We start from the raw sequence: 14,438 nt of genomic DNA, 5'->3' as shown, positions 1-14,438 counted from the left end.
CCATGCCCAGCTAATTTTTTTTTGTATTTTTTGTAGAGATGGGGTTTCACCATGTTGCCCAGGCTGGGAGACTTACTGTTAAACAATGATATAATGCTAGACTGTATTGGGTGGTATGATGGTTAATACTGAGTGTCAACTTGGTTGGATTGAAGGATACAAAGTAATGATCCTGGGTGTGTCTGTGAGGGTGTTGCCAAAAGAGATTAATATTTGAGTCAGTGGGCTGGAGAAGGCAGACCCACCCTCAATCTGGTGGATCAATCTAATCAGCTGCCAGCTAATATAAAACAGGCAGAAAAACGTGAAAGAGGGAGACGGGCCTAGCCTCCCAGCCTACATCTTTCTCCCACGCTGGATGCTTCCTGCCCTCGAACATAGGATTCCAAGTTCTTCAGTTTGGGAACTCAGACTGGCTCTCCTTGCTCCTCAGCTTGCAGACAGCCTATTGTGGGACCTTGTGAATATGTAAGTTAATACTTAATAAACTACCCATTATATATATGTATATATACACATACATACATATATATATATGTAATTTTTATTTTTATTTTTTGAGATGGAGTCTTGCTCTGTCGCCCAGGCTGGAGTGCAGTGGTGTGATCTTGGCTCACTGTAAGCTCCGCCTCCCAGGTTCATGTCATTCTCCTGCCTCAGCCTCCCCAGTAGCTGGGACAACAGGCGCTGCCACCATGCCCAGCATCCTATCTTGAATAGGAGCTGAATATATATATATATATAAAATATATATAATATATGTATTATATATTATGTATATACACATATATATTATATATATGTATATCTCCTATTAGTTCTGTCCCTCTAAGAGAACCCTGACTAATACAGGTAATACAGGTAGGGTCCTCTGAGTTTCAGAAAGCAGTTCAGTGTTGCCTTTCAAGAAGAGTGTTACCATTGTGCTTCATTTGTTCAAGGAGACTGCATTTGCTCATGGCAGACATGGCTAATCAATCACAGTTCTAATCCTCATTGAGACTGAATATTTTTCATTACAGCAATCCAGACAACCTTGACCATTTGAGGTTGGCCCTTGTGAAAACACAAGAACCTCGTGTTTATTTTATCCACAACCATACACTTACCACTTAGCTTACAGTTATGTAATAATTGTTGAATTAATTATTGTCATGGCTGATTTATACTAATTCCCTCAAATTTAGAGTCATTAAACATATTTTTGAAAAGATCACAGGATTTCAGAGATCATCCGGTCTAATCTCCTGGCAGTCTTCCTGGGAACTCATGCTTCTAACCCTCAGCGTTGTATTTCTTATGCTCTGCACAGAAAGAAATTCCCTTTCTGTTAAAGGAGAAAGATCATGCAAATATGAGATCAGACAGCTTTCTGAGTGGAGCCAGAGGTCATGTTTCTGAAGCTTTTAATCATAGAGAGAATATGTTGAATGTATGATAATCCCCAAAATGTTATCCCAGAGACACCTGCTCTGGAAAAAACACCTGAGTATACAAGCAGATATTGGATGCATAAACTTAAAGTTTTATCAAATCACCTTAAAGTCCTTAGCTGCAGAAAAATGATTATTTTTTTCCACAGTGACTAAGCCGGGGAACTTTTTCTACAGTCCTGTGCTGAAGACGTTTGTGGCCGAGGTTCTGTATTCATTCAGCCTCCAAGGAGCCCTCTGACCCAGGTCCATCCAGGTTGAAGAAGGAGAGCCAAGCCCTCTCCAAGATGACGTTTTCTTCAAATACGTTGGCCACCTAGCTCAAAACACATGACAATGGGAGTGTAGGTTTTCAACTATTTTTCAACTTCCTTTTCTTATTTGAATATGGAGCATCGTACCTTGTGTTGACTTTGAGAAAACACAATCCATCTGTAGCCTCTAAAAAACTACTGCATTTAAGTGTAAGCCTGTGTCCCCTTTCTCTCCTTGTTTTCTGCCAAAGACCCCTTCGCTGTGCTGGAAGTGGGGTGGAGAGCTGAGGATCCTGAAGTGCTCTGGCTCCCCATCACTGCCACAGCCTCACTCCTCCTCTGTGCTTCTGCACTCGAGCTGTGCTGGCCTCCTTGCTGTTTCTCTAACACACGAAGCACTGCTTTCATGGTTTCTTCAGAGACAGGCTTCTTCCAGATCTCCTTAGCTAGTTACCTCTCCTTCTTCAAGACGCTGCACACATATTATTTCTTCAATGTGGCCTCCCTGCATTCTATATTTAAAATTCTAACCTTCAACCCACCTACCCAGTACTCTCGATCTCCCTTACTCTGCTTCTTTTTCTTTTGCCAAAGTGCTTGCCGCTGTCTAAAAGTCTATAAAATTTACTTAGATTATGTCTGGTATGTATTGTCTCATGCTGCTCCCCAGGGTTAGAGACCTTTGTTTTGTTAACTGAGGTATTCAAGCTCTCAGAACAGTAACGAGGATATTATAGGCTCTGAGTAAATACTTACTGATGAATAAATGAATGATTTCTTAAGTAAAGACACAGAAGAAGCTGTGAAACAACAGTGACAGTTCGACTGTGTCCCCACCCAAATCTCGAATTGTAGCTCCCAGAATTTCTATATGTTGTGGGAGGGACCCAGAGGGAGGTAATTGAATCATGGGGGCTGGTCTTTCCCATGCTATTCTTGTGATAGTGACAAGTCTCATGAGATCTGATGAGTTTATCAGGGGGTTCCACTTTTGCGTCCTCCTCATTTTCTCTTGCTGCTGCCAGGTAAGAAGGGCCCTTCACCTCCTGCCATGATTCTGAGGCCTCCCCAGCCATGTGGAACTGTAAGTCCAATTAAATCTCTTTTGCTTCCCAGTCTCGGGTATGTCTTTATCAGCACCATAAAGACGGACTAATACACTCCTTTTCATGCAGCCTCAAATTTCACCAATTACGGGTTTATTTGACTTAATGGATGTTATCTTTTAAAATACAAATACTGTGGTACTGGTGCTAAAGACTGTTAGTTACTAATTCATTATTGTGAATCCATTTAAGGTAATCACTGCCTTCCACTCTCTAATAGAGACCAGCTTCCTGATGAGAATGAGAATGTCCGAGGGATGTAGGATATTTTGGAACACAGACCACTTCAGGCACCATGGAAATCCTGGGTGGAAGCCAGAGTGGAAAGGCCTAAGGCAGCAGAATAGGGTGCAGCCTGGAGAGATGGGAATGGTAAAAGCATGTTTACATATTAATCTTCAGTTGCTGAGATGATCTTTTAAAAACCCCTCCAAGAAAAGCTTGTTTAGATCAATAACCACCTCCCTTAAATCAATAACATTTGTTGGCCTAGTATATGTAAGTCTGTGTCCCAAAATGTGCCCAGCAGGAACTTATTTAAAGGAGTAAATGGCAATGGGAATGGGCATTTGATTTCCTGGATTGCTCCATGTGTCTCTTGCCAGGAGACTGAAATGCTTACTCGATTTGATTCATCTAGAGAGAATGATTCAGTTTCTCATGCCACTCTCTACAGGCTGGTCCAGCTGATTAGCTCTCCAGATGTCACTGCCCAATACTGTAGCACTTCCACAATTTATTTGGCCGCCATGAATAATACCAATATTACAGCCCACACAAACACCATTTTATGGCTATTTTATGATTGTTAGATTGTTGATGGTCAAGCTGTTTTCAGAGTCAACATATCATTGTGTAATGTCCAGAGACCTCAAGCACAATCACTGACCTGAACCAAACAACTTTGGGATGATGGTGAGGGGCCCTGGGGTTGGCATAAGCGGTGGTGTATTAAAGAGCTCAGGCTCAAAAGTTTGTGGTCATTATAGTTATTCACACTCTGCAGAGCTAGAGAAGCTTAATGAAATCATTTCCTTTCCATCTTTCCTGGAAACCAAATGGTTCTTTGTAGTATGAGATTTTTGAGCAAATGAGGGAGAGATAATGGAATGAGAAAACACAGGACTCTGAGGGCATCACATCCCTCTGAGCCAAATGGAGGGATATCTTTATGGAAATGCTGAAAATCCCCCTAAAAACTCTTCTGGATGTAAAGTCTTCTACAATAAATAACAATAGCTACCATTTACTGAATGCTCACTCCTTGCCAGGCACTGTTCAAGCAAGATTTTGCACTTAATCCTCACAATAGCTCCCATTAGCTCATTGGGTAACTTCCCATATTCCCAAAGTGAGGAGGTAGTAGAGTGAGAGCCCAAACCAGTGGCTATGATAACACCCAGATCCTCCCTCCCTCTCTTACATTGTCTCCACACAAAAACCAAGGCGGGATACTGAGGTCTCTTGACTCTGTGGACAGAGGGTTTCAAGAGATTATTTTACACCAGAAATCTTCCTCATTCGAGCTTGGTGTCAGGTTTTGGAGTATATATGCCACAAATATAGGAAGAGTATAAAGAACTTTTTAAAATTTAATTTCTTTTTAAATAAACATGTTTACATTTAGCCCAGGGTAGACTGTCCATAATCAGGAAGGTGTGTCTAACTTCCCCATTAAGAAATGAAATTCTTTTGCTCGTTCCTAGAGCCATCTTTCTCCTCTCATTGAACAAAGCACCCTCGCTGTTGGTCCCTGCAAATTTCAAAGAATAAAAGGCAATGCAGAGAAGGCAAGGTCTTGGTTTGTTTTCTTCATAAAACGAACCAAATGTTTTCTCTTCTAAAGCAAGAACCCAGAGAGTTGTCATTAGTCGGCAGCACTGATATGGGGATTACACGACTTCACATTGTCTCCTTAAGTGTTGTTAAAATGGGTTAATGTGAAGGAACATTACATTTCTCAGTTGCCAAATGCCTTTGGGGATGTGAATGAATAATTTGGGTAAAAATTGGGAAAATGACTGAGAAAAATGCTTCTCTTTGATTGAACAGGGACGAGACATAAAAGTCCTAGAGCTCTGTGATTTGGAAGGGTGTCTGGAGAAGAGCCAAGGGCTTAAAGATTAAGTATATAGCTTTTATGGTAAACCTTATAAGTACTTATGGCATTGGGTATCACCTGAGGGGAGTTGAATTAGGAAATCAATAAACACACAAACAAGAAAAAAAAAAAAAATAAAGAGTAAAAGTGTTCTCTTAATTTTTCTTGACCCATTAAATGCCCTAGATCCATTTGATGATTTCTTAAAGAATTTCTTTCCTCCATATGCCTCTCTTGCTACTATTTACACTGTATAGCTGCCAGAGAATGCTTTTTCTACTACTAACAAAAGTCCTAAAAACTAATCTACGATAGTTTTTGTGAAAATGTTGGCACAAAATTAAAGCCACAAAAGTCTACAACTCCAAAGTAAAGCCTATATTTTCCAACTATGCTAATTTTTCTGAAAAGTCAACAAATAAAAAGTACAATTATAAACTCCATCAAATGGCCAAAGTAAGCAGATGCTAGTGAAATACTGTTCTGTAGTGATGACATTAAGCTCATTGTCTCTGCTGCAATCCCAAATGAATAACTTCTCTAACTTCTACATTATTCTGGCAATTCTAGCTTGCAACAATATTTTCAAGTATGTCTTGGTTGGTATTTGCTTTTTTAGTTGCTTATATTACAAACTATGTAAGCAAGAATTATTTTTATTATAGCACGCAAATAGAGTACCAGAAACTATCGATGTTTAGAATGAAACCAATATAAAAGCCTTAGGAAATAGAGAATACGAGCCAGTGAAACTCTCCCTTTACCTAAAAGGAGCATGAAACGTCATGATATTCAGTTTTAGCTGAAACAACAGAAAAAGAAATCATTGCAAAATGTACACGCTCCACCATAAACCTGTTTATCTTCAAGGAGTCTCTCTGGAGTCCCACTTAAATGTAGCTGAAGCTAGACAGATGCTTTCCTATCCACAATCTCAATTACCAACACAGTTGGAGCAAACTTTGGAGACCATGTAGATTGTTCACATAGTAATCAAGTTTTCCTAACCTGAATAGAGACTAAACCAAACAAATAGACACCCAACAAATATTTGTGAATTAAAGAAGGGATGGAAAAATACAATTATTGACTCAAACCAAGGTCTTTTAAAAAAAGGTTTTCTTGAGCTGGGGTCTTGCTCTATTGCCCAGGCCGGTCTCAAACTCCTGTTCTTAAACTATACTCCCACGTCAGCCTAACAAGTATCTGGGACTACAAGTGTGAGCCAGGCTAACTAAGCCCTTAAATTTATTTTTTTTTCATTTCTTGGGTCTTGAAAATAATGGACATTATAATAGCTGACAGCTTCACTTAGAGTTAGAACATTCCAACAGAAGTCACAAATCTAAGAAATCCTGTGCCCCAGTCATGTCTGTCCACATATGAAGAAAGCTGGGCCCAGAGAGAAGGAAGCTCCTTACCTGCGTCACACCCAGCTTGTTACTGGCAGAGCTAAGGCTTAAACTAGAATAACTACTCGCAGACTCACACTCCCTTACCATGCCGTACTGCCTCCTCTTTGCCTTCACTAGGGTGTCAGCCTTATCTACAGTTATCCCTCTGATACTATTCCAGTGACTCGCTGGCTTCTAGAAATGCGAAATCATCTAAGGTGCCAGTAAAGGCTTTAGGGGTACAAGCAATTATGCATCATGTTAGCTGTGAATCTTCCAGAGTCCCAAATATTGACAGGTCATGGAATGGGCCCATGACATTGGGCACTTTACCTGCTTTTTGTAGCTGACTACATGGTAAACATTTTATAGTGGCTTGTGATTTTCCAAGGCTCAATCCCCTAATAAAAAACACTTTGTTAAGGGGTATTATGAATGCAGACTGACTTTGCTAAAGTAGAAAAGAAAGATTTTACCAGGCACATTTTGATGTGGAGAAAAAGGTGTTTCTGCCCCCCTCCCCCACTTTGGAAGTTCTGTTATGCTTGTTTAGCATAATATGTTTATAGTGAGACAGCAGTTAGTATATTAGCATGTGTCAGTCATTTTATTCCTGACAGGGAATTGAGCACAGATAAATGGATTCTTAAAGAGACTTCTAATACCTGCACTTATACTTAGTCTGCAAGCTACAGAAAAAGCAAAACAATGCACAGAAGTGTAAATATGCATGACTGGTAGTGGAGTGATCCTCAGCTGCTTTTTTGACAGCAAAGCCTATTGGTCTTAACTCTTAACGCTTGTAGATGCTACAAATATATATTTTTTGAGACTGAGTCTTGCTCTGTCATCCAGGCTGGAGTGCAACGGCATGATCTCAGCTCACTGCAACCTCTGCCTCCTGAGTTCAAGCAATTCTCCTGCCTCAGCCTCCCAAGTAACTGGGATTACAGGCATCTGCCGCCACACCCGGCTAATTTTTGTATTTCTAGTAGAGATGGGGGAGGAGGGTCTCACTATGTTGGCCAGGCTGGTCTCAAACTCCTGACCTCGTGATCTGCCCGCCTCAGCCTCCCGAAGTGCTGGGATTATGGGTATGAGCCACAGCACCCAGCCTTTTTTTTTTTTTTTAACATAAAAGTTACATTAGTTAGGGTTGTCCAGAAAAATAGAACGAATGGGGTGGGGGTAAGGAGAGACAGAGAGAGAGAAACATATAAAGAGATTCATTATAAAATTAGCTCCTGCAATTACCGAGGCTCATACATCTCAATTTCTGCATTGACAGGCTGGAGATCCAGGAGAGCAATGGTGTATTTCCAGTTTGAGTCTGAAGGCCTAGGAGTCAGCAGAGCTGCTGGTATATTTATGCCTAAAGGCCAATAGACTGAATACCCAGGAAAAGCCAATGTTTCTATTTGAGTCCAAAGGTAGAGGAAGACCGATGTCCCAGCTGGAAAGCAGTCAAGCAGAGAGAGTGAATTCTCTCTTACTCCCTCTGTGTTCTGTTCCAGTTGATTGGATGAGGCCCATCCACATTAGGGAGGGCATCTGCTTCATTAAATCTACTGATTCAAGTGTCAATCTCACCCAGAAATGACCTCACAGACATGTCCAGAATAACACTTCACCAAATGTCTGGGCACCCAAATGTCTGGGCACCCCACGGCCTGGTCAAGTTGGCAGAGAAAATCAACCATGACAGTAGGGATACCAATGCATTTTCTTTCTTTCTCTCTTTCTTCCTTCCTTCCTTCCTTCCTTCCTTCCTTCCTTCCTTCCTTCCTTCCTTCCTTCCTTCCTTCCTTCCTTCCTTCCTTTCTTTCTTTCTTTCTTTCTTTCTTTTTCTCTTTCTTTCTTTCTTTCTTTCCTTTCTTTTTCTTTCCTTCTTTATTTCCTTCCTTCCTTCCTTCCTTCCTTCCTTCCTTCCTTCCTTCTCTCTCTCTCTCTTTTTTTTTTTTTCCCAGAGTCTCACTCACTCTGTCTCCCAGGCTGGAGTGCAGTGGTGCGATCACAGCTCACTGCAGCCTCCACCTCCCAGGTTTCAGCAATTCTTGTGCCTCAGCCTCCCAAGTAGGTGGGATTATAGGCACCCTCCACCATGTCCCACTAAATTTTGTATGTTTTGTAGAGATGGGGTTTCATCATGTTGGCCAGGCTGGTCTCAAATTCCTGACCTCAAATGATCTTCCTGCCTCAGCCTCCCACAGTGCCAGGATTACAGGCGTGGGCCATCGTGCCTGGCCTCCACCAATGCATTTCTGCCACATAGTGATTTTCATTAGTTGAGGGGGCAATTTTCTTAAGCTGCTTTCCCTTCTGTATTAGTTTTCTAGGGCTGCCAGAAAGTACCACAAACTGGATGGCTTATACAACATAAATTAATTTCCTTCCAGTTCTGGAAGCTAAAAGTCCAAGATCGAGATGTTGGCAGAGTTGATTCCTTCCAGGGGCTGTGAGGGAGAATTTGTTCCATGCCTCTCTCCTGGCTTCTTCTGGTTTGCTGGCAATCTTTGGCGTTCCTTGGCTTGTAGATACATCATCCCACTATTTGCCTATATTTTCACATGGTTTTCTCCTTGTGTATGTGTCCATGTCCAAATTTACCTTTTTTTTTTTTTTTTTTTTGGAAACACAGTTTCGCTGTGTTGCCTAGGCTGAAGTGCAGTGGCGAGATCTTGGCTCACTACAACATTTGCCTCCCGAATTCAAGTGATTCTCCTGCCTCAGGTTTCCAAGTAGCTGGGATTACACGCACCCACTACCACGCCCAGCTAATTTTTGTATTTTTGGTAGAGGTGGGGTTTCACCATGCTGGCCAGGCTGGTCTCAAACTCCTGACCTCAAGTGATCCGCCCACCTCGGCCTTCCAAAGTGCTGGGATTACAGGTGTGAACCACTGCATCCAGCCCAAATTTACCCTTTTTATAAGTACGTCCGTCTTATTGTGTTAGACCCACCTAATGACCTCATCTTTACATCGATTACTTCTATAAAAACCCTGTTTCAGGTCACATTCTGAGGTACTGACAGTTAAGACTCCCACATTGTTTTTGGTGGGGAGACAAAACTCAACTCATAATACCTTGTAAAACTGAACAGCAGCTTCCTTGTTTCAAAGCAATGCTACAAGAAAAACTTCGGACTGTAACATCCACCTGTAAACTGGGAAGGAGCTAAGAGACTGAAGAATGATTCAGACAGGTCCAGCTTGATGAGTAGATGAGTCTATCAGGACTTATGTACAGGGCACTCCTGGATAGCAGCAGGACAGCGCTGGAGCTCTGCGCCATCTCCCAACTCCAAACTGCTTTTAAACTGATTTCCTGGCTCTTAGACTACTGTGTTTGAGTGATGAGACTGTATTTCTTGATAGGTTCTCAGATACTCACTGGGATGTTTGGGTTCTTACAGACACCTGCTCCTCAGTTGGGCACCCTGGCCTTGGCTCACTGCCCAGCCTTCAGAATTCAGGCAGTGGACATACATCCTTAAGTAACTTGGTGGGGGACCCATCACACTACAGATGGAACAATAATATTTTGGCTCAAATCACTGTCTAGTTAACAATCTGGTAAAAGCAATAAGTAGGATAACCATATAACTTATTAAGTCGAAACAGTTATGAGGCTAAATTTTATTAATAATTTCACTGAGACAGGGAGCAAAAACATGTCCCAAGCAAACTGGGATGCGTGTTCCACCCTAGCTGTATAAGATAACGTGCCAGGTATAGAGACATTGAAAGCTCCTTACTCCGTCTGCCCAGGTCTTCTGTCTCAGCAACTGAATAGGACTAGCTGCAATCACATCCCAGAATGAGGGTTTTAAAAGAATCTCACAGTGTTAATGTCGGTGTTGTGCAGCTTCCTGCAGTGGTACATCCAACATCAGACCTCCCAATCATCTTAGTATCTCTTCCTGCCCCAGCGTTTTGCTCTTATAGCTCTATCCCTCTTCTTAACATTATCACAATTATAATTAGATAATTGATTGTGTTCTCAGCAGTTGGGTATCTGACTTCTTCACTAGATTGTTAGCTTCCAGAGGGCAGGGGCCATGTCTCTTGTTCTTCCCTGTATCCTCAAGCAGCTCATGCTAGACTTTCCTGATATTATGTGCCATCAATATCTGTTGAATGAATGTAAACAGCACTTCTAGAAGTACTTAATAAATGGTGGTTAAATAAATGAATGAGATACATACACATATACTGAAATAAAACTTGCTGATTCAAGTTTTCCCATTATTTTTAAGAACCTTTGGAATTCTCTACTGCATACTCATGGGAGAATAAAATGAAAAGGACTGAAATGTTTCAGTATTCTTGTAACAATAATTTTGACCTTACAGGCCTTTGAAAGGGTCTCAGAAACTCCTGAGGACTCCCTGGATCGCACTTTGAGAACCACTACTGAGGACAAGATAGAAAAGACCAGGGTCCCCAGTTGGTTGCATGGAGCAGAACCCTCTAACCACCCCACTCCCTACCCCTAGGACCAGCTACCAGCATATGTCTTCAAAGGAATGGTAAATAAATCCTCTACTACCTTATGAAAGCCATTGTACTTTGATTTCTGTTTCAGCGATCAAACTAACATGCTAACTAATACAATCCTTTGGTTATCACATAGGAAAGTGAGTTACTTCTTGTACCAAGCCTTGATTAAAGGCAGGAAACCAATTGTAGATCCAGAAGGTCTTCGTTTTCAAGATAAATGGGAAGAAGCATGTTTCCTTATAGAAGTTACATGTTTCCTGGCTTTCAGATCCCTAGGGTGTCTGTTTCACTTAGCATAGCCACTTCCTTCATTTATACCTGCTGGCCCTAGTAGGTAAATGAATTAGTTGGGGGCCAGTGGAAGTTTTCTGGTAGAAAAGTGAAGTCATCAGAGCAGTTCTTCAGGAAGGTCAATCTGACAGCCATGGAGGCAGTGGACTGGAAGGGAAAGAGGCCAACAGTGGGAGAGCTGGGCAGCTGTAAGGCCACTGTTAGATTCTATGAGAATTAATGAGAGTCTAAATTAGGTGCTGGGTGGGAGAAGTAGAGTGAATTAAAAACATTAATGTTCCAATTTCTGTTACCTACACAGCAATAGCTACTGAGAGCCATAACCCAGAGCATACCCCAACTCTGCACACAGACCGTTCCTTTTTGTGGTTTATTTTCAGATTCCTGCCTGTTGGCCTGGGCCATGCAGAAACATCAAGGATCCCTTTAGCCTTTTCCAATGAGCATAAAGGAAGGCTTCATCTTCCTTTTCCCAGGACCCAATTACCGCATAATGCTGAGGGTATGTGGAACAGAGGACACACTTGGCCACATTACACCACTCAGTAGGCAGCAGAGGAAAGACAGTTGCCCCTCTAGGCTATCTGCATTATAATCCCATCAGAAGTTCTGCCTTCCAGTCCCAAGAAGGGAACAAGGGGGTCATTGCCCTGGGTGGCCCCTATATATATCCAGGGATATCCTTGATGGTCCTTGGCACTTACCATAGCCCTTCCTTCCTGAGTGTTGGAATGAAGTGTAAGAAGGAGACAATATGTGCCTGGCAATAGGAAGGGTAATAATAGCTAACATGTCTAGATAATGTGTAATATTCTGGGTACATCTTTAAGTCCTTTTATATACATTGCACCATGTAATTACAACTGGTACTATCATAAAAACCATTTAAGACAAGTGCTGATATCATCCCCTTATTATAGATAAAGGAACTTAGGCACAGAGATATTAAATCACTTGCCAAGGTCATATGTCTAATAACTGGAAAAGTTGACATTTAAATCAGGTCACCTGTCTCCAAAGGCATGAAGTCTTAACCATAGCATTCTACCATCTCAAATATAGCAACAAAAGTTCTGGAGAAGAGTGGTTTCCAAGAGTGTGAGCAAAGGGAGGGATAGTTTTCATATCCTGACACCCAAACAAACAGAACGAGATCAAAATCAATCTGATTCTCTTTCTATGCCTTTACGCCACATGCCCAAATCCATCAGGACCTCCTGTGCTGGAGACAGAATGAAATTAAATACAAGTCTTAAGTGATGAGTCTGGATTTCTGGACTATTGGTTTGGAATAAAATCAGAAGCTTTTTTTCCCCCATAACCTGCAGAACAGCAGTGGAAAGCACGCCTGGTTCCAGGTTGCTACTGGGCTTCTGAATACACATCACATAGAGAAGAATCTGTCACCAGGGCAGACACTTGGAAGCATTTGCCATCATACCTGTGCACTCCAAGGAGGCCAACAAAGTCTTGCGCTCTCTCCCCACTGGGGATTCTAGGTCTAGCCAGGCTTTCTTGATAGATAGGGAAGACTTTGGCACAGTTGCTCAAAGGCCATCCATATATTTTTCTTCCAGAAAGATTGGGAGTTACATTTGCTGGATCTATGTTCATGCCATTTGCCACCAGGTAATTTTCTATGCATTTAAAAAATGCTTACTTAAACATTTTACCAACTCTATGACACCTTTTTCTCTTCCAGTAGGCAGAATCCCCTTCTTGGGACTTTCACAGCACTTGGATCACAGTTTATTTTAGTATCTGTTAAACTGCATTACAATTGATTGTTTATGTACTCATTCTTCCACCAGATTGTGAGCTTAAGAGAGGGATTCTGCCTCTTCCATCTTTGGGCCTTTGCACCGAGCACAGGGGTGTGTGACCCAGAGTAGGTCCAACGGTGAACAAAGGAAAAACAGAAGAATGAAAAGAGACTGAGAGGTGGATAATGGTGCTAACACGCTTTATGACATGATTCAAGATGCAAGATGTCCTGGGAATAACCCTCCTGTCCACCTTCCTGGCCCTGTTTCTGTATCTGACATTGTACTATAATAAAGGAGTTGTCAAAAATAATTAAGTTGTCATCAGCACTTATCTATTAATATAAGATAGAATGATTTAAAAAGTGAGTTTCAGGGAAGAAAGGATTTGGGAAAGATGGGGACTTCAAGGTGCCCACAACAGGAAGTCCCAGGTGGAAGGGAAAAAACCACAGACCTTAAGTGTCTGGACAAGTAAAGGAGGGAAAGGTAAAGGAAAGGGATGGGAGAATTACAGACAGATTTCCTTACATCATAATTGTATCTAGAACAGCCCCAAAGGGAAAAGTATGATTAATCTGCCCATCCCTGTAATACTTTTTAGAATCCTGGTGCTTATCTTGGTCTCAGGTTTGCATGTAGATATCAGAGGTACACCAACTAGTCTAATTCTCCTAATATAGTGGGATCCAATGAACCATACTGTTGAAGTGTATAATTCAGTGCTTTCAAGGCCAAAGTACATGCTGCACATTTAGCCTTCTTTTCCTCTGAATAAATTAAGCTACTGGATAAGACCACATTTTCCGTTCACAGCCAAACCTCACATGATATGATCATGATTCTCCAACCTGCAATGGTAGTTGGGTCTGGAATTGGTTGTGCTATATGATTTGGTGGCTTATTAAGCTCTTCTATGACTACATTAGACCTGGGAAAACAAACTACACCAAGCTGCTGTGAACTGCTCATGTGAGGCTAATGTCTGCAGGGACTCCAGTCATCCCTCTCCCTGACCACTGCTTCCCTTCTACTGTCATTTGCTTCTCCCCTCCCCAGCTGCCTACCCTCAGGGTCACTCACTCTTCCAAAAGCACCTGCTCCTCGCCTTTGAGTTCCCAGGTGTCAGCTCTCTAAGATCTGACCTCAGGAACTGCCAACTCAGAGCCGAGATAGCCTTCCCCATCTGCAGCAAAAGCCATTTCAAAAAAGCAGGGAGAGATCTTGGCTTCTCGTATTTTCCTTGTTGGATGTGTTTGAGGCTGCAAAAACCAATTACTGAAGCTCAGCTGTAAGATATGAAATGTATTTAGTCACAGGTAAAGTTCATGAACACAGTATTAGCTGCAGAATGTGTGTGGTGGCATCTTTTGCAAATGAATGCATATCCTAGATCCTGCTCCTTTTACAAATAAGCCATCTCCAGAGTGCTGCTGATGGCAAAAACAGAATCAAGTATAATGGACTGGCAGCCTCAATGCTGCTCAGAATAATGAGCTATGGCACACAGCACTTTATCTTCATCAGATTTTTTCCCTCTGCTTGTTTAAACCATCAGAAGTCCCCATATTCTCTCAGGATCAAACAGGCTTGTA

The 14,438-nt window shown here is 41.8% G+C and overlaps 1 long non-coding RNA gene across 1 annotated transcript; it reads left to right on the top strand.

The window, feature by feature from the left end:
- The first annotated feature begins 779 nt into the window (after positions 1–779).
- LOC103876297 lies at positions 780–13,156 on the top strand. Its single transcript, XR_002516133.2, has 3 exons — positions 780–3,165; positions 10,642–10,818; positions 12,892–13,156. It is a non-coding gene; the product is annotated as an uncharacterized LOC103876297 (long non-coding RNA).
- The last annotated feature ends 1,282 nt before the right edge of the window (positions 13,157–14,438 follow it).

This window comes from Papio anubis, chromosome 10 (assembly GCF_008728515.1).
Source record: "Papio anubis isolate 15944 chromosome 10, Panubis1.0, whole genome shotgun sequence".
Taxonomy (NCBI): domain Eukaryota; kingdom Metazoa; phylum Chordata; class Mammalia; order Primates; family Cercopithecidae; genus Papio; species Papio anubis.
Note: the sequence above shows the minus strand (reverse complement) of the source record. Positions and strands in the feature narration are given on the sequence as shown.